At 38.8% G+C, this 22,318-nt stretch overlaps 1 protein-coding gene across 1 annotated transcript in view; it reads right to left on the bottom strand.

The window, feature by feature from the left end:
* LOC116814727 (bifunctional heparan sulfate N-deacetylase/N-sulfotransferase 3) overlaps window positions 1-22,318 on the bottom strand; it is a 102,833-nt gene that overhangs the window by 64,379 nt on the left and 16,136 nt on the right. The gene's annotated exons all lie outside the window — the stretch shown is intronic.

The following is a 22,318-nucleotide window of genomic DNA, read 5'->3' as shown; positions in this document are numbered from 1 at the left end:
GCACTGCATGCATCTTCATGGAGATCAGTGGTGTGTAATTTACAACCAGAATCCTCGTCCTAATAGTAATACCTATCTCTTAAACAGCGCTTTTCATCTGTAGCTCTCAAAGCACTTTATAAAAGAAGTCATCATCATTAATTCCATTTTAGAAATGAGGAAACTGAGGCACAAGAAGGGGAAGAGATTTGTTGATGTTCATTCAGCAGGCCAGTACAAAAGCCCAGAACGGAACCCAGATCTCCTGAGTTCCAGTCCAGTGCCCTATTCCCAAGGAAGCCTTGACTCCCTTAAGTGCTCATTAGAGTACATACACAGAACATTTTATTGTAGCTTAGAAACTATTGGCAAAAAAAGTCTAAGAAGAGAAAAAGTGAGATGAACGTTGAAGCTTATTCTGCATCAAATAACTGGAATCTAGTCCACAATGTCTGATTCACTTATTTCTCAGACAGTTAGCATACTGGCTGTTACCATAAATGTACTTGCACAAAATTAGTACAAACAAAAGCTATCATGCTGAAAGAAATGGGTTCTTATTATTCCATCAGAGACATCTTCACTCTTCAAATTTCTAGACTAACTTCACGTGTTGTGATTCTAAGAGCTACAAATTATTTCAGGAGACGTCTCCAAAACAGTGATACTCTAAAAGGGAAACAATTGTATAGTAACTCCTTGTTATTTTCAGTCTTAATAAGAAAAGTATGTTAAGGTGCATATATTTTAAATCACATAAGATAATAATTAAAATTATTGGGGGAGATTTTCAAGGGGACAGAGGTAGTCAGGCACCCAACTTTCCTTGAAATTCAATACCCTGACTCTCATTTTTGCCTTTGAAAATCACTGCCAATAATTTTAATTACCATTCTTCTTTGTAATTTTAAATATACATGCCTTTCTTAATATCCTTTTCTAGTTATTAATTTCTTAAGTGCAAAATAATAAAGTTATTTAAAAGTAGAATACTCAAGACATCAGAATGTGAGCATCAAAGCATTTGGTAAGGATCTCCTTGTTTATAGAGTAAAGAGAAGTGAGATTATTTATAAATACACACACAAAATATAGCGGAAGAAAATAATATTAAAAAACCCCACAACAACAACAGTGGAAACCCAGGGCCATAAGAAGCCCTTTATCTTCAGTGCAACTGTGTTTGCTTAAACAAGGGATGAATTTGACCAAAAGAACATTTTTTCAGGAGTTCTGATGATCAGTGAATAGAGTCAGGCATATCCTGAATTTGCTCCTCAGTTGTTGAGACTAATGTGTATGTTACTAATTGCTAATTATGAGACTAATTGCTTGTTACACAGCTAAGGGCACAAAGATTTTGCTGCACGACAGACATAAAACTGAAACCACTGAGAAGCATCACTTTTTTGTTCCACGCTGTCCAGCTTGACCTAGAGCTGAAAGGGTATCGTATTGTTTTCCCACTGCCCGGCATCCCCTTCTTTGTCACAGTAGAACTAGCAACACTGCCATCAAAGAACTGTTGGAAGCTTTTAATAAACAAAATGGGTAAGGTAAAGATCACTCTTTCTTTACTGGAAGGGAAAGCTGGAACAGTGTCCTCTGAATAAAGGACTAAAAAAGAGAATGAGAGTTGTGGAACAAAAATTAAACATAGTTGAGAGCAGGTTGAGAGTTTTCAGGCAGAACACAAAAAGAACAATTTCTTCAGAGCCTGTGCAGCATGAACTCTAGTGCAGGCTGAAAAGAGGTTAAAGGTAATTAATGACTAATAAAGGCAAAGGATATTAAAGTGTGGGGATTCCTACTCTGGTTGAAAGTAGAGACTCCACAGGGGTTGTTATTAAAATAATCTCTGAGCTGGTGAGGTTTGACCCAGTGAAGGAACTGATCTTTGCAAACAGATGTTACTGGATATGCAGATGGAAAGACACAGGGGGCAAGCAAACTGGTAGTACCCTTATTATGATAATAATGGATACCTTTGAAAGAGATAGGTTGCTGAGTTCAGCCTGACAGAAAAAATTTACATACATGGCCATAAGCTCCTATTATTTCTGGATTACATCCAGCTGCCCAGACCAGAAGAAAAGGTCTTACATAAACTTTAAAAGCCTTCCAGAAAATGTGATATTGAGATGCTTGAATATCAATGGAATAGGCACATCAGAAATAAGAGAGAGAGATGATAGGATGACTGCATTCTTTTTGCAGCATAAGGGAAAGAAAAATTTAGAGTAAAACTCACATTTAGTGAGATAAGGATTCTGCCCCAGAAAGCTGGGTTAAAGTGAAGCCTGAATTCCAAATGAACATCTCAGAATGTTAATGTAACTTTTAGTCTTATTAAGATGACTTCAATTTCAAATGTTCTTTCCTGAGTCCACCTACAACATAAACATTTTCTGTGGACAGTAGTCTCTAGCAAGGTTACATTCAACTTCTTTAGGCTATGTTCATTGCTATGGGTCTGTTTCTGAATTGTAAGATTATGATATTGTAGCTAAAGGCTTTATCTTGCATCCTACTGAGCAACTGTCTAGCTACCTTCCTATCATTTATAACATAGTGTCTAAATGACAGAAGAAGGAAAAAATGAAAAAAGAAATTGTGGAAAGGCTAGAGAAATATAGCTTTGTAGAAATTCCTCATTGCACATTTCTAATATTACAGTTGTTACATCATTGATATGACCATTTAAATTATTTGAAAATGAGGAGAGTGGGAGAGATACACACTCTCTATGTCATCTCTGTGATAACCTGATTCTAGTTTTTTATTTATATTGAAGGGAGAAGAGAATCAGTTTTAGTTATCACCTTCATGCATCAATGACGGCCACAGTCCTTTTAGCAGAATTTCATGTAGGCCAGAAATCATGACAACATGTGCTTTGCTGTTGAACCTACATGATTGTTTCCTGTCATAAATAACATGTACTAATCTCCAAAAATAATGGAGTTTGTTTTTTAGAGAGTAAACTTTGAAAGATTTTTTGTAGTCACGTAGAATCATAGAAATGGAGACCTGGAGAGGACCTGAATTGGTCAATTCATTCAGCCCCTGAAGCTCTGGCAGAACCAAGTATACCTAGCCCATCCCTGACAGGTATTTGTCTAACCTATTCTTAAAAACCTCCAGTGATGGGGATTCCACAACTGCTCTTGGAAGCCTATTTCAGAACTTAATTACTCTAATAATTAAAAAGTTTTCCCTAATATTTATTCTAAATCTCTCCTGCTGCTGCTAACTTCTTGTCCCATTTGCAGAGGACATGATGAACAATTGATCATGGTCCTATTAGTAGCAGTCCTAGTTATAGATTTAAAGACTGTTACTAGGATTGTCCATCCCTTCAAATCTTCTTTTCTCAAGATTAAACAAATCCATTTTTTTAACCTTTTCTCATAGGTCAGGTTTACCAAACCTTTTATTATTTTTGTTACTCTCCTCTGGACTCTCTAATTTATTCACTTCTTTCCTAACGTGCGGTGCTCGGAACTGGACATAGTATTCCAGCAGAAGCCTCACCAGTGCTGAATAAAGCAGGACAACTATCTCCCATGTGTTACATACCATACTCTTCTTAATACAACTCAGTATGATATTAACCTTTTTCTCAGCTATATCATATTGTTGGCTCATATTCAGGTTTTGATCCACTCTAAACCCCAGATCCTTTTCAGCAGTGTTTCTACCTAGCCAGTTAATCCTTATTTTGTAGTTGTCCATTTGATTTTTCTTTCCCAAGTGTTGCACTTTGCCACTTGTCTTTATTGAATTTCATCTTGTTGATTTCAGACCAATTCTCCAATTTGTGAAGGTTATTTTAAATTCTAATCCCGTCCTACAAAGTGCTAGCAACTCCTCCCAGCCTGGGATTGGCCACAAATTTTATAAGCATACTCTCCACTCCATTAGCCAAGTCGTTAATGAAAATAATAGGAGTCATGCTTCTAAAATCATTAGAATCAATAGGAGTCATGCTGCTAAAATTTTGCATAGCTCTTTGAAGATTTACCAGCTAATGCCCACAGTACCTCTGCGTATCTGCACTCTACTTGTGCTATCTCCAAAACAGGTGAGTGCAGCTCTACTGTGAACTATGTTCTAGACAGACAAGCTGATCTAACATTTAGTTGTCATGCCTATGATTATTTTCTGGGTGACTTGACATTTTACTCATAGTTAAAGTTCTAAAAACAAAATACTAAATTTTTGATAAAGATATAGCCGCAGATGGCAGGGACTATTACTGTGTGTATCTGAGAGAAAGAGAGAGAGAATGTGAGGGGTGGAGGACGTTAGAGTCTGAAGTTTAATTTGTAAATGCTGTTTCATGTACTCAAGGTAATCTGGTGGGGGTTTTGTATATTATGATTGCTTTTATGAGCAGTGCTCTGGCTATCTGCATGAGCTGAGTTACACAAATACAATATTCAGTACTAGTGTATTTTAGAACCTGTTCATTAAAGTCTCTGTATATTTACAAATAATTATTATTTAGTCTTGCTAGCATTGCATTTGTTATGCATTATCAGAAACAGTTGGCTGTCCTACTATTATGCATATGGTTAAAATATAAATAATTTTATTTCTTTGCCACTTCTTCTAGCTAGGACCTTAAACTGTGGACATTGCTTCCACCTGATCTCAAGAATCTTTTAGAGTTCATCCTATAATGCAAGACTCTCTTCCTTGCTACATACCTGCTCAAAGCTAAACAGATAAGAACCGGAGGGAGGAGATGAATAATATTATATATATAAATTTTTTTATTACCTCTGAGCATGCACTTGTCAGCTGCAGCAAATTTGGCAAATCACATTTTTGATGGAGCCTTAACAGTACCCCCTTTAATAGTTTAACATTCTGTTATTTGTACCTTTTCGTATGTGTTATGATATCCTTTAATATACTTCCATAGATTTTGCTTATGAACAGAGTTGTTTCCGTCATGATAAATTATGTATTTGTGGAACTTCATTACAATTCAATGTATATTCTTTCTGGATTTCCAAAATTATCTTTTTGACACCCATTACCATAAGCACATAGTGTATACAATAAAAGGACTAATTGCTTTGGGTATACTGGGTACATTTTAAAAAAAACATTTTGAATAGTCTTCAGACAAAAGGAGGAGAATATAGTTCCTTAAGATATAGTAGCTTCAGGAAACAATTAGTTTCAAATCCTGCTTTCAAATAAAAGCAAGCATGGGTGTTGATAAGTCTGCAAAGTCACTTTTCATATATAATAGTTTAAAAGAACTGTATGCTAGCAGAATGTTTAATTACAATTGGCCAGGTAATGTAGTGCCTAAATTTAAAACAGAAATGCCATACACAAGCTCCTCGGGGAAAGGAATTGAGTATCTAATCCCAGCCATTCAAGAACTGCTGCTGTTCTCAGCCAGTTATATTCTTTTTGGAACTATAGCAAGTGTGCTTTTTAAATCTCTTAATGGCCATGCTCCAGGGCCCAATCCTGAAGTTGCAGCTTATACAAAACTCCAATTGATTGGGGTTGTGGTATAACCTGGGCCCATTGATCAGGTCCGTGAATCTGAGGACTTTAAAGCATTTCCTAAGCATCAAGAGCCTGATCCAGGGCCCACTGAAATCAGTGAGAGTCTTTTCATTCATTTCAATAACACAGCAAGGTTAATGCTATAATCTTCATTAAGGTCTGATTCTGTGTGCCTCAGTTTTTCAGTGTCCAACTTGAGAAAGGCCTTGCAAATTTTGAGAAGAATTCACTAAATTTCAGGGTTACGTTTTTTAAGATGCTAGTAGTAGAAAAGTTAAAATGATATACATGGATATAAAAATTTGATCTGAAGACTGGAAGTACTCCTCTAATTTTCCAGCAAAATACACTGACATCCTCAGTTATATCTTCAAAATCTACTGGCATCCTCATTTATATCAAATGCAGTACATGATTTTGATGATGAAGTGATTGCACACTATTGGGATATTGTGTGCTTTCATCTCAGTGAATCATCTGCACAAACAAAAACCATAAGAAATATTTCTGACTTTAACCTCTTGCACCACTTCTTTCTTCTTGGGGGCTTAAGGGGAAAGCTAGAGGGAGTAAGTTAATTATGGAAAGGCAGGTAGAAGGTTTTAAGTACCTGGCACCAATTATATTTAATAAACTCATGCAATTAGCAGTGCTGTTTTCAGGATTCTATGTGGAATTCTTCATTATTAGTTCTTGATTAAACTGTGACTTGATAGAAGGGATGAGTATTATTAGCCCATCTTAAATGTTTTCATCATTCTGCTGTTAATAGAAAGAAAACCCCTCCATTTCTTTTAATCAAAAGTCAAAAACTCAGGCCAATTAAAATAGCAGAACTAATAAACACCCTGCTGGAGCATATCATGCTTTCTCCCTGGGGTTTGATCATGCAGGACTTTAAGTTCAACAGAGGGTACACTGATTCAATCTTATTTTTTTCTAAACCTTCAACTGCTTATAAAGTAACAGGGAGGCATAGGTGAACTCCCAAAGCAGAATAAAACTACCATAAAACCAAGTAACTTCTCATCTTTTAACCTGCATTTAAAAAGCTATTGTACATCCACTAATTTTAGTTCTTGTGAAAGGTGATGAACTGAAAGCTCAAAACTGAAAATGTATTAGCCATGGAACAAGAACATCTCAGGCAGCTGCACTGCAAGTTCCTCTAACCCCTGAGCTGCCTCAGTCATGAGTCGTGTCTTGCAGTGAGATTAGTAGTTCAGATTCTGTATGAGTTCAGTCCTTGGCCACTTTGCTGTGACTCTTTGATCTTGCCTATGTTGATTATATCCTATATAAGTAGGGCTGGCTCCAGCATTTTTGCCGCCCCAAGCGAAAAAAACAAAAAAAGGCGTCTGGAGCCAGCCCTGTATATAAGCAACAGATAAACTGTAAGAGTGTTTTCTAGGACATGCTGAACAGACCACAATGTTCATTAGGAACCAGATTGAAACAAATAATTCAGTCTTCATGGGTTATTGATCAACCAATTATAACAAGTTTTGGTCCTTACTAATCCAGACTCAAAGAGATACGTAGGTGTGAAGGATCTATATCCCACTGTTTCCCTCATGAGACATCTGATGTTCTAAACGTCTCTCATATACTGTTCACCAAGGTACATACTAATTGCAAAAATAAAAAATTAAAGTCAGTGCTATTAAATCCACTGTAACATATGCGCTGTATTGCCACTCAGTTCAGAAACACCACAGAAATGCTACCAAAGTTCCTAATATTACTCAGTCTCTAACAGAATGTTTACTTTCTATTTAATGCATCTCAAAATACAACCTCCAGTTTTACCTTGCACCAGAGCCAGCTGCAGAGGAATTATTCAAAATTTTCAGGATTTGGGGACAAATGCTACTTTCTGCCCACCACAGGCATGGAAGGCACTTGATGTAATGGAGTTGCTATGGGATCCATTTCTTTGAGAGCAGTCTGTGAAGTTGATACTCCACACCGGCAGTGCATTGTTAAGCTGTACTGTGCTGCATAGGGCCTGTTTCCTTAAAAGTGCAGAACTGTGTGTGTGTGTGCATGTGTGTGTTGAGTTTTTTGAAGGGCTACAAGATTCACTACTTTTTGGATCCCCAGGCTTAAACGCCTGGCACAGGGCCCCAGGTTCTATTAATTGCTGAGCTGTGGCAGTTGTGCAGCAATGTGATAGGTTCATGGGTGGATTTCTTTGGACAAGGTCATCTACTAGGAAGTCAGCAAAGTCTAAGGTTTTAAAAATGTAATAAAAATTTTTCAGGACTCACATTTTCTACCATGGTCTATGCAATTAGCACATCCATTAAGTGCACACAGTTCTGGATGCACCTTTTTGAACAGACTTTGGTCTGAAATCTGTGCCTAATGATCATTCTTTTTCTTGATGGCTCTTTCCTGCCTGAAACCAGATACATTGAAACTCAACTGTCCCCATAACCATAAAAGCTAATGCTTCCAACTGCAGAGAATTTAAAATAAATCATGTCTTACAGATTCTGTTTGTTTGCATCTTTACACAAGATAAGGCCACAAACAATCAGAGTTTGTTAATGGATACTACTTGCTCACCTATTTTCCAGGGCATAAAATATTTCAGGCATTTGAATTGTCAATTTTTTTCCCATAGTTCAGAGATACCATTGAAAAACAACTACAGTAAAAAGCTATTACATGCTCTGAGAGAAATTCAAGTCTATATTCTAAGGTATAACAAGTTTCAATTTGGACAGCTTAAAAAGAATAGTAGTCACTAAACATTGTGGCTTTACTAAACATTGGCCACGGTCAAGGAAAACCAGTTTTGGGTCGTTCTTTTTTATTTTTCCCAGTGAGACAAAGGCTAATAGACAAGCACAATATTCCAGCATTAATGCTTGGCTTTATGTATTAGGGAGTTCAGCGTACAAACAAAAGAAAACACGGTCCCTTGTGTTTAGACAAAATCTCAGTGGAAAAATCTTGAACCTGGTTCACACAAGTGTAAGGGGCATACTTATCACCGTATGATTGAATAAACTGGTCAAGCCAAGGTCTAGCTGCCCCAGGGTAGTGTTGGCCCAGTGCACAGAGGGATGGAGATGGTATGACCCACTCATAGTCCATGAGTATAAATGTACTCCTCATCTTGACCCCTAATAAACTCTATACAACTCATAATCCTGTCTTATGGCTTGAATTAGTGAAACCAGAAAAGAAGAGATTAGCATTGTGCTCTTTATCTTGGAGAACTGGGAACACCACTGAGGGAAGTTCTTTCCACCTCTCTCTCAATTGCCAAGGAGAATCTTTGGTCAATGGCCAGATGGGCCCATAGACTTTAAGGCCAGAAGGGACATCGTAATCACCCAATCTGACCTCCTGCACATCACAGGCCACAGAACCTCACCCACCTACTCACCACCATCTTTTCTCCCTGACTCCTTTATGTCAGAACTGACAGCTGGGAGTCTTTATTTATGACAGTCAGCTGGGGTGAAAAGGACTCCACTCATCACAGGTGTATCTTCTTGTGGAGAGGCACGGCATAGTGGCCGATTCCTTGTATGGTTCCCTCTGTATGATCACTGTCACTACAGTGATCTCTCTTCTGGCAACTTGGCTCTCCTGGCCAGGTCACGCTTTACCTTCCAGGGTAACAGAGAGTCTAATCAAGCTACAGTCCAATGACCTTACAGCAGGTTTTCTGTCGGTCTTTAGGCTCTGTGGTCCTTAAATCCTTTACTTCAGGGGGTTTCACCCCACCTTCCTCAGTGGCTGGTAGGGGAACCTAGGTCCTCCCTCTACTCCGGATTCTAGCCCAGAGACCCTGGAGATGGCAGCCGAAGTCCAATGCCTCAGACACGTTGCTCTCTCCCTTGACTGCTTCCTACCTCTTCTATATCCCTGATAATGATTGCAGACTCCCTTCCTGCAGCTTCTTTCTGCCACACTCTTCCTGACTTCATAATCACCATCAACCCCTCCCCAGTTTGGCTTCATCATCAATTAAGCCTAGCTTTCCCTCTTGCAGGGGCTGCCTGATATGTTAATTACCCTTTCAGGCCCACATTAACCTTGTGTGGAGGTAAACACAAGGGAGTAACAAGTGAATAGGTCTTCTCCCTTTTTCAGCTGCTCCGAATTCCCTTTACTGAGCATCTACAGCTAGCTCAGCACAGGCCTCATAGACAGAGATATATGAACAATGTATATGGAATTCAGGAAGAGAGAGAGAAAAAAGAGAGCAGATATGACGCCTTTATGACATGATCTAACATCAACCACAGTCAAAAAGAATCCTAGGCCCTGATCCTCAGCTAGTCAAAATTCATATAGCTCCACTGCTTTCTATGGATTTACACGAGCGAGGGATCTGGTCACTAGCCTGCAAGGAAGTTACTGTATTACCAGAGGTAGAACAAGAAGTTTGTGGGTTTGGGAAGGGTGCTAAGAAGAGAGAAAAAAGTAAGTGTAAATGTGTTAAAATATCAACAGTATCAATCTTTTAGTTTAAACAACTAGTGATCATTCATTTCTGAAAGACTTAAGAAACATCTAAGACCAAACATATATAGACCAATTTCCAAACCTGCACATATAAGTTTATGGACTGAATTTTATGCTTGTGGGCTCAAATTAACATACATGCACCTAAATGGGCAGACAAACCTACAAGATAATACATTTCACTCTAAGGAACTTCTACCAGACATGCAGCCTAAATTTTTGTTTTCGTGTTATACCTCAGTATACCACACTAAATAATTCCTTTCCATTCTTGGTGTTTACAACCTATAGACATTTGTAGACTTATATTCTGCCTAAGGGCTTTTCTACATGGTGTTTTAGCAAGCCAGGGGATGAATGTACAGTACTTTAGCTTGCCATAGACTGACTGTGTGGACCTTGCTACCACACACTACAAGTTCCAGATGTAACAACACATTTCACTATGGAATTTTTAATGCGCAGTAGCAAGGACCACACAGCCAGTTAATTTGTGGCAGGATAGAGCACTATAAATTTATACCCCAGCTTGCTGTGCACAAAGGGTATGTCTACACTGCAGCTGGGAAGTCTGATTACCAGCAAGGGTAGACAGATTTGTGCTAACTCAGCTCAAGCTAACATGCTAAAAACAACATATATTTCTTATTATATGTTCCGTTCTATGCATCTGATGAAGTGGGCTGTAGCCCACAAAAGCTTATGCTCAAATATTTTCGTTAATCTCTAAGGTGCCACAAGCACTCCTGTTCTTTTAACATGGATATTTGTTACATGAGTGCCAGCTCAGGTTAGCTACATAAACTCAGACTCAGGAGGTCAGGTGGGCTTGGAGTCTGGTAGCAGTTATGATTCATTATCATGCAGCAACATCCAACCCATCCCAAACTCAATGGGACCTGACTAAAAGTATCAGATTTGGGTCAAGTTGGGTCTGAAAAATACTCAGCCTTCTGGGGGTCATGTCATGTCACCCCTGCCTGCCTGCCTGCCGGGTCAGCACAGTGGTGGCTGCATGCCCTGCTCCTGCCAGCCGCTGCTACCTCATTGCACTATGTGGGTGCTGTGGAGTAAACGTGCTGATGAATTCCTATCTATAACTGATGTTTTAGGGCAGGGGTCGGCAATCTTTCAGAAACGGCGTGCAGAGTCTTCATTTATTCACTTTAATTTAAGGTTTCGTGTGCCAATACATTTTAACCTTTTTAGAAGGTCTCCTTCTATAAGTCTCTAATATATAACTAAACTATTGTTGTATGTAAAGTAAATAAGGTTTCAGAATGTTTAAGAAGCTTCATTTAAAATTAAATTAAAATGCAGAGCCCCCTGGACCGGTGGCCAGAAGCCGGGCAGGGTGAATGCTGCTGAAAATCAGCTCATGTGCCGCCTTCGGCACCTGTGCCATAGGTTGCCTACCCCTGTTTTAAGGTTACCATATATCAGGTTCCCAAAAAGAGGACACTATGGGGGGGGGGGAGAAAGGGAACTGGAGAGGGTATTTGGAGGGGTGCCAGAGGGTGTGTTGTTTACTGGGAAGGAGTATTTGTGGGGCACTGGAGAGGGGTGTGTATACTGAGAGTGGTACTAAAGACCCATTAGTACAAATGATGACTGTTGATGTCCTCAAAATTCAGGCGACTAGCATCATCATTACGCAAGGGATATTCCCTGGGGACCAAATCTATCTGGCATACATAGCCTTTGCGCTGATGAAACAGCGCAAAGGGGCCTTCTCAGACCCAAATATTTGGCCTTGAGACTTTTTCACCAGATAGACCCTTAAAGAGCTCAGTTTCTGCTCACTGCCTATAAATATTTTAGTACATCAATCTTGTATTTGCTTAATAGTAACTTAATAGAAGTGACTGAGTCATAACACTGATTAGAATCACACAGGGGTCGGGGGAGAGGGGTAAGTGTCACTCATACAACTCCTCTACTGCATTATTTTAGATTTTACCTATTTAGTCTTTTCATTTTCACATTTTTTTTAAAAGGTTCCTAACTTGCAAATATGGATTTAAATCCCACAACTGCAATGCATATAGATTAGCCCGTGGAATAAATGGCACATAGATCAAGTTATGGAGTACAGTCAAGGATGAAAATTTTCAAAATTAGGTGCCCAAAATTCATCTCTTACATGTATATTAATCCTAAAGCAGCAGCCTGATTTTTAGAGGAGCTGAACAGGTGAAACTCCCATTGACTACAACAGGAGCTGCTTGTATTCAGCATCTCTAACATTCAGGCCACTTCCTTTGGTGCCTAAAAATGTATTTAGGTGCACACCTTTACACAAGAAAGTGAAAGGATGCACCAAATCAGAGGAATTTAAGGGCGTATGTGGTTATTTAACTCTTTCTTTAGCACTGTTGCCCCCAAAAGTGCGGCGGAGGAAAGGAGTTGAGGCTTATTTTGTAGAAAATATCAAAAGAGAAAAAGTTATTTTTCAAATTCCTTTCCTTGCAGGTAACAGATGTCACACTCTCTGTATCTGTAAGATGCATATATGACATAGGGATTGCATCTAGTTTCTAGAATCTTGAAAGTCATTTCATTATATCGAAAAAAAGGCACACAAGCAAGAGAAATCGCAGGAGTCACTGGTAACAATCAAGAAGGCAAAGATTTGGAATGTAACTGTGGAGCAGCAAGACTCTTGCATGAAAAATACAGCATCTATGCAACAGAAAATAACCTCCGCAAGCTCATTACAGATAAGATGTTTTCTTGAAGCATTAATGAGATGAACAATATATTAAAGATTAAAAACCACAATATAATTGGAGTCCTAGGGGGAACCAAGGTGAGTCACCTAATAAAATTCTTAATTCAGCAGCTTTCTAGTTTGCAGAAATATAGGGTGAATTATAGAGGTCCTGATCCTCAACTGCCAAAACAGCAACCTAGGATCAGTGGCAGCCAGTCTCACTTAAAGCATTTGAATCACTACCCTTGAGTTGGAATAGCAAAAGTACCAGGGACATCACTTCTGTCATTACTGCTTGAAAACACTGAAGGCAAGACACAGAAGGTGACTACTCTTTTGCAACAATTTGCTATACAAAATTTTACTTTAAGATTCTCTTCCATTCTAAGGATTGCTAAAACTTGCATGTGAATTAGTGTTGAAGTATCAGAAGGACACTGCTAATGACTAAATGGTATTTTAGGAAAATGGTTCATAAGTCTATTAGACTGTGTGCAGAACATTTGGTTTTGGAATGGGTGATAATACTTTTATCTTTAGAAGAAAAAAGGCAAAATAAAAAAATAGAGATCGCCTTGAAGTCTGCAGAGAACAAGAGGCTGGAACTGGCAAAAGACTGTGTATTGGAATCCTCGGAGGCATTGGCTATTCTCTCATTCCTGTGGTTTTGTTGTGTTAAGGGTCATCTTCGAAAACCAGTCATGTTGTTAGACACTTTTCCCAGACCGAACTGTTGAAATGAAAGAACATTTTCAAAAGCAATCTACTGAGGAAGGGCTAATAAGACAGACTTTTTTTTTTTCCTTTTCTGATTTGCTCTGTCATTTTGTCATGCTGTGATCCTGCTTCTTGATGTAGGCTTAAGGGTGGGAAGGAGGTAGTCACTATGTTGGCTTTATTTGCCTTTATGTTTTGCTGTTAATTGCTTGCATTTTTAAGTGTGTTTGGAATGTAATTATATTTGCTTTTGTGGAGTATTTTTATTCCACTGTACTACAGCAGCAGGAATTTGACAGTAGACTTGTCATTTTGAAGGAACCAGAGCTTGTAGCATAGATTTGTGGAGGGCTGAAGCATCCAGTTCTGCAGACTACTATGGTTCTATGTGTATAATATATTGCTTTCTTAGTGTGTATCTGAGCTATGAAGCAATGAAAACAACACATAGAAAGAAGGTTAGAATCATGCTTTAGATCTACTATATTGCCTGGGTACATCAAACTGAGTTGCACCGTAACTCTTAATTTCCTCTCTTCTGCTGGCTGAACATAATTTTTTATTCACAGTATGAGAGAGTCATTGGTTTTTAAAACACTATTCCTGAAACTTTGGAAGAGATTCTTAAGTGGTGACAATTCCTCTGTACATATGCAACTGCAATGTAGAAGAGTAGCATTTCAGTTTATTTTGGTCTACATCAAATTAATTTTATTTTTAAAATAAATTTTCTTTATAAATTTTGGAGTGACATGTGATCTCATGACCACACGGGTACACCAAACCAGGGCAGGACCTAGATTTAGTGGGAAGATACACAAAGTAACATGTATGACCACACCAGTCTTCACCTTACCTATGAACAGATCTTCATACCTATGTATATTCACAGCAATCCCTAAAGCAGAACTTTCTGAGACGGGAAGGGCAACTAAGGGATTCAGTCTCTAACATAGCTATCTGGCATTGGACCATGGATGGTGAATTGAGGATTGCATTCTGGCTAGTGGGTGGATGTGTGCATGTGGTGTGCGTTCCCTGCATAAGTGGGGCCTGTGATGTTCTAGATAGGCATAAGGCCACCTCCACATAAACAAACCAATACCAATGAAAAGCAGAGGTTGGGTTGAGAGTCTACCGAGCTCATCCTGGAGGCAACATATGATTACTGACGTTTGGAAGAGCATAGCCCTTAAATCATAAAATTCCACCAGGAACTGGGGCGAGGATGTGACTTGCAAAAACACAATAGGGAAAGCGTTCATCTAGCCTAAAGATAGCAAGATACAGAATGGCACTGGGACAAATGATGGAAATCAAAAAATAAAAAAGAAACATTTTTCTGTAATTTAGAGAAACTAATAAATACGCAGGACTGTAAAAAAAAAAAGCAGCAGCTTTCAGTGCGCAGGTTTACTGTGCTAAACACAATTTATATGTCTTGTTATAGCTTGAAAAATTAGAACTGGCAAAAGATTCACAAAAGCTGTATCTTTCTACGCAGGTTCCATCAGTAACTGTGTGCTCAGGAAGCTGGTCTTGTAACTTTATTCAACTTTTATCATTCATAAAAGGTGACAAGGGCAGTAAATTGCTCCGCTGAATAATCTACAGTTAAAATGCAACACTTGGAGCACGGGTAAGCAAAGCAGCAGTCACTTAACAAGGACACAGATAGGGAGGGCATTATTCCTGCCCACCCCCTTAAATTGACTTAGAGTGGTCTGGCCTCTGGGGGGAGAAAATAACAAGACTATAACCGTTTTCTCCTCTGACTATATCTACAGAGTGGCAACAAATTACTACGCATGTAACAAATCCCTCATGTTACATGTAATATGTGATGATCCTCTCAGAGTTCATTTTCATATAGATATAAAAAGGGAATCATATTTCTTTTTTATAATACTTCTGTATGTCAGCTCTTAGAGTCACAATATATTACTTACATTTTAATAGTAGTGTGCATGTGTATGTGAAGGAGGTGTTGCACATAATCAGCAACTTCCTTTCTCTCCACCTCTCTAATCTTATTAAGTAAAGGCTTCTATTCAAAATTAATGACTTGGTGTACAAGCCCAGAAGGCAGAGTATACTGATCCGTGCTGGACCAGTCCATCCAGGAAAAAAAGGTCCACTGAACAAGCCAGAAGGGAATAATGTTTGGTGGCAGAGAAATGAGGCACTACTTAAGGTAATTAATGTAAATGAGCTTCCTGCCTTCCATGCTGCATTCCTGTCTGTCTGGTGTTGGTCATCTCTCTTTCTGGCCATGAGCCTGCAGAAGTTATTCCAGCACTTAACAGATCATCTTTATTTGAAAGCAGATTTTCCTTCCATTCACCTCTATAAATGTTTCTCTTCACAGGACACAAACAATTTATATAAAAACTATATTGGTTTTCAGCTAAAACACTGGCTACATATCCCCTGCTTCATATTCGGTAGTACCATCTCCACTGGTTCAAGGAGTCAATCCTCCTCATCTTCTTTTAGACAGCTGTCATCCCAGGCAAGCTAGCATAAAGCAAGAACGATGTGCCCCAGTGGGATTCTAGCCATCCTTGGAGCAGGTCTGTCAGAGAAAACTGTGGTCTTCTTTTCTTTGTGTGTCCATCCATACAGGGTCAACCTAAAAGGGCTACAATGATCATCATCTAGTTATAACAATGCAACCCTGTTGATTCTATGGTACAGTGCATAATCTACATAAGCACCTTTTAAATGTTAAATATTTCATGAGATGGATACAACAGCCTTGGTTGTGACTAGCACTACACAGGTGCACAACGGGAATAGAGGATATAAAAAGCATCCCCACCTTACAGCCCTGTACAAGTGCTAATCACAAACCCAACTCCTGTATTTTCTGAGAGCCAGGACCACACAAGGCAAATGCCAAGAACAGCAATAACCTCCCCAAGTGGGAGGGGAAGGGACCAAGCTAGGATCAAGGTCATATAACCATTTCCATATTTAGTGAGAGAGTTGTTCATACTGTACCCTTTTAAAAAGCCCACTGTGTTTCATACTCCCTGGCAAAGCTAGCCATCCTTGCCACTATGGATGTCACCTCCCTATAAACCAACATCCCCCACAATGACAGCCACTGCCTGCCTCAAATATCTACAAGACAAGACAATGGACAACACTCAGATATCCACCCTAAGTGCATCACCATACTCAACCGTTTCATCCTCATCCATAACAACTTTATATTCAACATCAAACATTTGCCCCAACTATGACAACACTCATGAGTATGAGGATGGCTCCCTGGTATGCCAACCACTTCATGGGCCAACTTGGAGAATTATTTCTGGGCAAATGTACCATGAAACCAATGATATACCTGAGATATGTTGACATTTTCATCCTATGGACAGATGACAAATTCCCACATATATTTCCATGACAACTTCAACAATTACCAGCCCATCCATTAAACATTCTGGAACACTCCCACACCAGTATCAACTTCCTGGACACCAGTCAGCTTCAACAACGGAACCATACAAACATCTATGTACAAGAAACCCAGAGATCACTGCACTTAACTTCACAGATCCAGTAATCACCAAAAACACCAAGAAATCCGTTACCTACCACCAGGCACTCAAATACCATGGAATATGCTCCAAGGACAAAGCTTGGGATATACATCTTAACACACTTAAAACTGCTTTCACCAAACAAGGACACTCCACCAGAGAAGTAGAATGCATCATGGAACAGATTACCCAAATACCCCAAGAGAAGCTGCTTCAATATTGGGAAAAAAGCTCTGACTGCACCCCCCAACCTCAGCTGTCACCTACCTCCCCACACTGAAAGGTATAATTAAACAATTACAAATCAGACTTGATAGGGACCACATCCTGAAAGAAATCTTTTCTCAACCCCCTCTTCTGGGCTTCAAACAATCGCCCATCCTCACCAAACTCGGTATCACAAGCAAGCTCCCCACAGACCAGGACTCAGTCCAGCTCAAAGCAGCCAGACCCTACCATAACAATAGATGCGAAACATGTTGATAATCATGGTAGTGGAGACATGTCAATACTCCCAGAATACACTTTTCAAGATCCAAAGGTTCTACTCATGCCTATTACAACACGTGGTGTTCCTCAGCCAGTGCACTAAATGCCACAATAACAATTATGTGGGTGAAACCAGAGAATCACTGTGTTCTTGAATGAACTCTCACAATAAAATGATAAAAGACAAAAGCATCATATCACCTGTGAACACTTTTCACAAAACAATCACTCCACATCTGATCTCTCAGTTCCCATCCTCAAAGGAAACCTGCACAATACCTTCAAAAGCCCAGGAGTTCAAATTCATAGCTTTGTTAGACACTAAAATCATGGTCTTAATAAAGACTATGGCCTATTACAACAATCTGTAACCCAGTAAACCCTCTTTTAGTGTCCTATGACTGCAAAGGTGTTAACAGTCTATTTCACTTTGAATGATCCCTTACAACATGTGTTAACTACTTATGCTAATACTTATGTATTTAGCTGTGACATTATGGGCAAGTCTACATTTAAAATGCCAGAGCAGAACAGATACCTTAGTGCTTCAGCGTAGACCAGGGATCAGCAACCTTTCAGAAGCAGTGTGCCGAGTCTTCATTTATTTACTCTAATTTAAGGTTTCGTGTGCCAGTAATACATTTTAACATTTATAGAAGGTCTCTTTTCATAAGTCTACAATATATAACAAAACTATTGTTGTATGTAAAGTAAATAAGGTTTTAAAATATTTAAGAAGCGTCTTTTAAAATTAAATTAAAATGCAGAGCCCCCCTGGACTAGTGGCCAGGTCCCAGGCAGTGAAAGTGCCGCTGAAAATCAGCTCGCGTGCCGTGTTCGGCACACGTGTCATAGGTTGCCTACCCCTGGTGTAGACACTACCTACTGCGCAAGGAAGGGTTCCCCTGTCAGCATAGATAATTCACCTCCTTGAGAGGCCGTCGTTAGATTGATGGAAGAATTCTAGCACTGTCTACACCAGGAGCCAGGTCAGCTTACTTAAACCCACTACATTTTTTAGTACAGGCCTGGCCTATGAGTACCCTTCCCAGACCTGAAGAAGAGGAGTTCTCTGTAGCTCAAAAGCTTGTCTTTTTCACCAACAGAAGTTTCTCTAGTAAAAGATATTACCTCCCCATTCTGTCTCGCTGGCAACCCTAGAGGCACAGAGCCTGAGGCAGATACAATGGACCCATTTGGCAGCGTTCCTGATGTCCCACTCCTGTGGGCAGTGGTTTTCACACCACATTCTTGCTCTTAGTCACCACTATACTGCTTCTAAGGCAAAATCTGTTTTTGTGTTGAAAGGCAGAAATATTAAACAATCCCCCTATATTGAAATTCACAGCAGTATTGTGTGTGAGCCAACTTGCCTACATCTTCTCCTTTCACATATTAAATCTTAATAAAACTGATTGGCACAATGTTCTTTAAAATAGTAGCAGGGCGTAAAAAATCTATTGAATAGTTTTCATAATTAGTTTAAATTTATATTATAATTTTAAGATCTAGTTATTATATCATCTGTCTACTGCTTCATGATGCATAACTTTCCATAACTGTATATGAAATAATATGCTCCAGCAGTTAAATCAATTTCCCTAGGGCATAAGATACAATGGCACCTACAAAGTTAATAACATTTCCTGTCTTTCTTCTTTTTTTCTTTATCTATTGTACCTTTTACATATTATTCCAAACAAGTCACTGTATAACAGTGAAACCCCTGCATGAACTGATGGAAAGATGGAACATATATACATTTATAATAAATGCAATAAAAAAGCTGTAAAGATAACCTGGCTAATAAATTAGGAAGATAAAAAGAACCTTAAAAACAAGAGGAAGTTGCAAATAGTTAACCAATCATACAGCTGTGTGTATTTATAAAGGAATATTTTGCATTCACGAGACACATTTCTTATAGAAGAGACTGGAAGCTCAATATGATGTAATAAATATAATTCAGCATCTCATGTCTAATTCTCTTTTGTAGTATTGTGTAGCAGACTCTTTCGATGAGGTATCACTTATTTACAAATAATCTTTTTATTTAAAAACTAAAATCAAAATAGTAACATAAATAAGGAAAGAATTGTCCTTTAACATCTAAAAGGTGTTTGAAGATATTTTTAGAGCTCTCTCTCTGGAAGGTGTTGACAAACAGTCTGGTTTATTCGCTCAGTAGTTCAAGGTTTCTAAAACCTTTTCCCACCCATCCTCCTCTAAGACAAACAAAAAGTACTCAAACCTCCCCTCCAATGCACAAATAATTGAAAAGGAATGTTCAAGAAAGTCCTTTCCCAATTTTTTTTTTAAAATCATTTCAGTGGTGTATATTAAACATGCGAGGGCTGTTCTTTCATGTACAAATATAGCATATTGGATGGAAGGATACTTCAAAAAACTGTTAACAGGGCAGCATAAAATATACCCTGAAAAGTCCCATCAAATTTAGGCACATTTGTAATATAAAGATAAAAAAAGCAAGAATTTCATACCATTTCTATGAGCAGGAAAGTTTCAAATAAGGAATAGAGCTTGTTCACCTAAACTCAATAAAAGCATCTGCACATTTATAGCTTTTGCATATCCAAAACATAGCAGATTGCATGTAATCATAACAGTCAGATCTAGTGTGAGAAATCCATTAAACTAAACAAAGAGATATTGAACTCAGCAGCACAGGGATGCATGCAGTAGATAGAAGCAGGAAGCCGGCCAAACAATCAGTGGGGCCACTGGACGATCAAGGTGCAATAGAAGTGCTCAAGGAAGATAAAGTCATTGCAGAGAAGCTAAACGAATCGTTGGATCAATCTTGACTGCAAAGAATGAGAGAGATTCCCACACCTGAGCCTTTCTTTTTAGGTGATAAATCTGAGAAACAGTCCCAGATTGAGGTGTAAATAGAAGTGGTTTTGGAAAATATTGATAAATTAAATAGTAATAAGTCATCAGGACCAGATGGCATTTACCCAAGAGTTCTGGAGGAACTAAAATATGAAGTTGCAGAACTACTAACTATGGTATGTAACCTATCATTTAAGTCAGCTTCTGTGCCAGATACTGGAGAATAACTAACATAACATCAATTTTTAGAAGTTACTCTAGAAACAACCCTGGCAATTACAGGCCAGTAAGTAACCAGTACCAGCCAAATTGGTTGACACTAGCGTAAAGAACAGAATGATCAGACACACAGATGAACACGATTTTGTTGGGGATGAGTCAACATAGCTATTGCAAAGGGAAATAATGTCTCACCAATCTATTAGAATTCTTGGAAGGGGTCACCAAACATGTGGAAAAGGGTGATCCAGTGGATATAGTGTAGTTGGACATTCAGAAAGCCTTTGAAGGCTTCAGAAGAGTCCCTCACCACAGGCTCTTAAGCAAAGTAAGCAGTCATAGGATAAAAGAGAAGGTCCTCTCATGATCAGTAACTGGTGACAGAAAATAAACCACAGGAATAAATTATCAGTTTTTGGAATAGAGAGGTATAAAGAGTGGTGTCCCCCAGCAGTCCGTACTGGGATCACTGCTGTTCAACATATTCATAAATTATCTGAAAAAATGGGCAAAAAGTGAAGCGGCAAAATTTGCAGATGATACAAAATTACTCAAGATAATTAAGCCTAAAGTAGACTGCTAAGAGTTACAAAAGGATCTCACAAAACTGGGTGACCAGGTGACAAAATAGCAGATTAAATTCAGTGTTGATAAATGCAAAGATAATGCACATTGGAAAACATAATCCCAACTATACTTACAAAATGATGGGGGTCTAAATTAGCTACTCAAGAAAGAGATGTTGGAGTAATTGTGGCTAGTTCTCTGAAAATATTTGCTCAATTTGCAGTGGCAGTCAAAAAACTAACAATGTTAGGAGCTATTTGGAAAGGGATAGATAATAAAAAACAGAACATATAATGCCACTATATAAATCCATGGTCCGCCCACACCTGGAATACTGCATGCAGCTCTGGTCACCCCATCTCAAAAAAAGATATATTAGAATTGGAAAACATATAGAGAAGCACAACAAAAATGATTAAGGGTATGGAAAAGCATCCATATGAAGAGAGATTAAAAAGACTGGAATTTTCAGCATGGAAAAGAGATGACTAACAGGGCATATGATAGAGGTGTATAAAATGGTGACTGGTGTGGAGAAAGTGAATAAGGAAGTGTTATTACTTCTTGACGTAACACAAGAACAAGGGGTCACCCAATGAAATTAATAGGTAGCTGATTTAAAACAATCAAAAGCAAGTACTTCATCACACAACACACAGTCAACCTGTGGAACTCATTGCCAGGCGATCCTGTGAAGGCCAAAACTATAACAGGGTTCAAAAAAGAACTGTATAAATTCATGGAGAATAGGTCCATCACTGGTGATTAGCCAAGATGGTCAGGGATGCAACCCCATGCTCTCGGTATTCCTAACTTCTGATTGCCAGAAGCTGGGAACAGACAATAGAATGGATCAATTGCTGATTGCCTGTTCTGTTCATTCTATCTGAAGGACCTGGCATTGGCTACTATCAGAAGAAAAGATACCAGGTTAGATGGATCATTGATCTGACCCTTATAGACTAACAGACGTTTCAGAGCATGAGCTTTCGTGGGTGAATACCCACTTCGTCAGATGCATGTAGTGGAAATTTCCAGGGGCAGGTATATATAAGCAAGCAAGCTAGAGATAATGAGATTAGTTCAATCAGGTAGATGAGGCTCTGTTCTAGCAGTTGAGGTGTGAAAACCAAGGGAGGAGAAACTGGTTTTGTAGTTGGCAAGCCATTCACAGTCTTTGTTTAATCCTGAGCTGATGGTGTCAAAT

Source organism: Chelonoidis abingdonii, chromosome 5, assembly GCF_003597395.2.
Source record: "Chelonoidis abingdonii isolate Lonesome George chromosome 5, CheloAbing_2.0, whole genome shotgun sequence".
Classification (NCBI taxonomy): Eukaryota; Metazoa; Chordata; order Testudines; family Testudinidae; genus Chelonoidis; species Chelonoidis abingdonii.
Note: the sequence above shows the minus strand (reverse complement) of the source record. Positions and strands in the feature narration are given on the sequence as shown.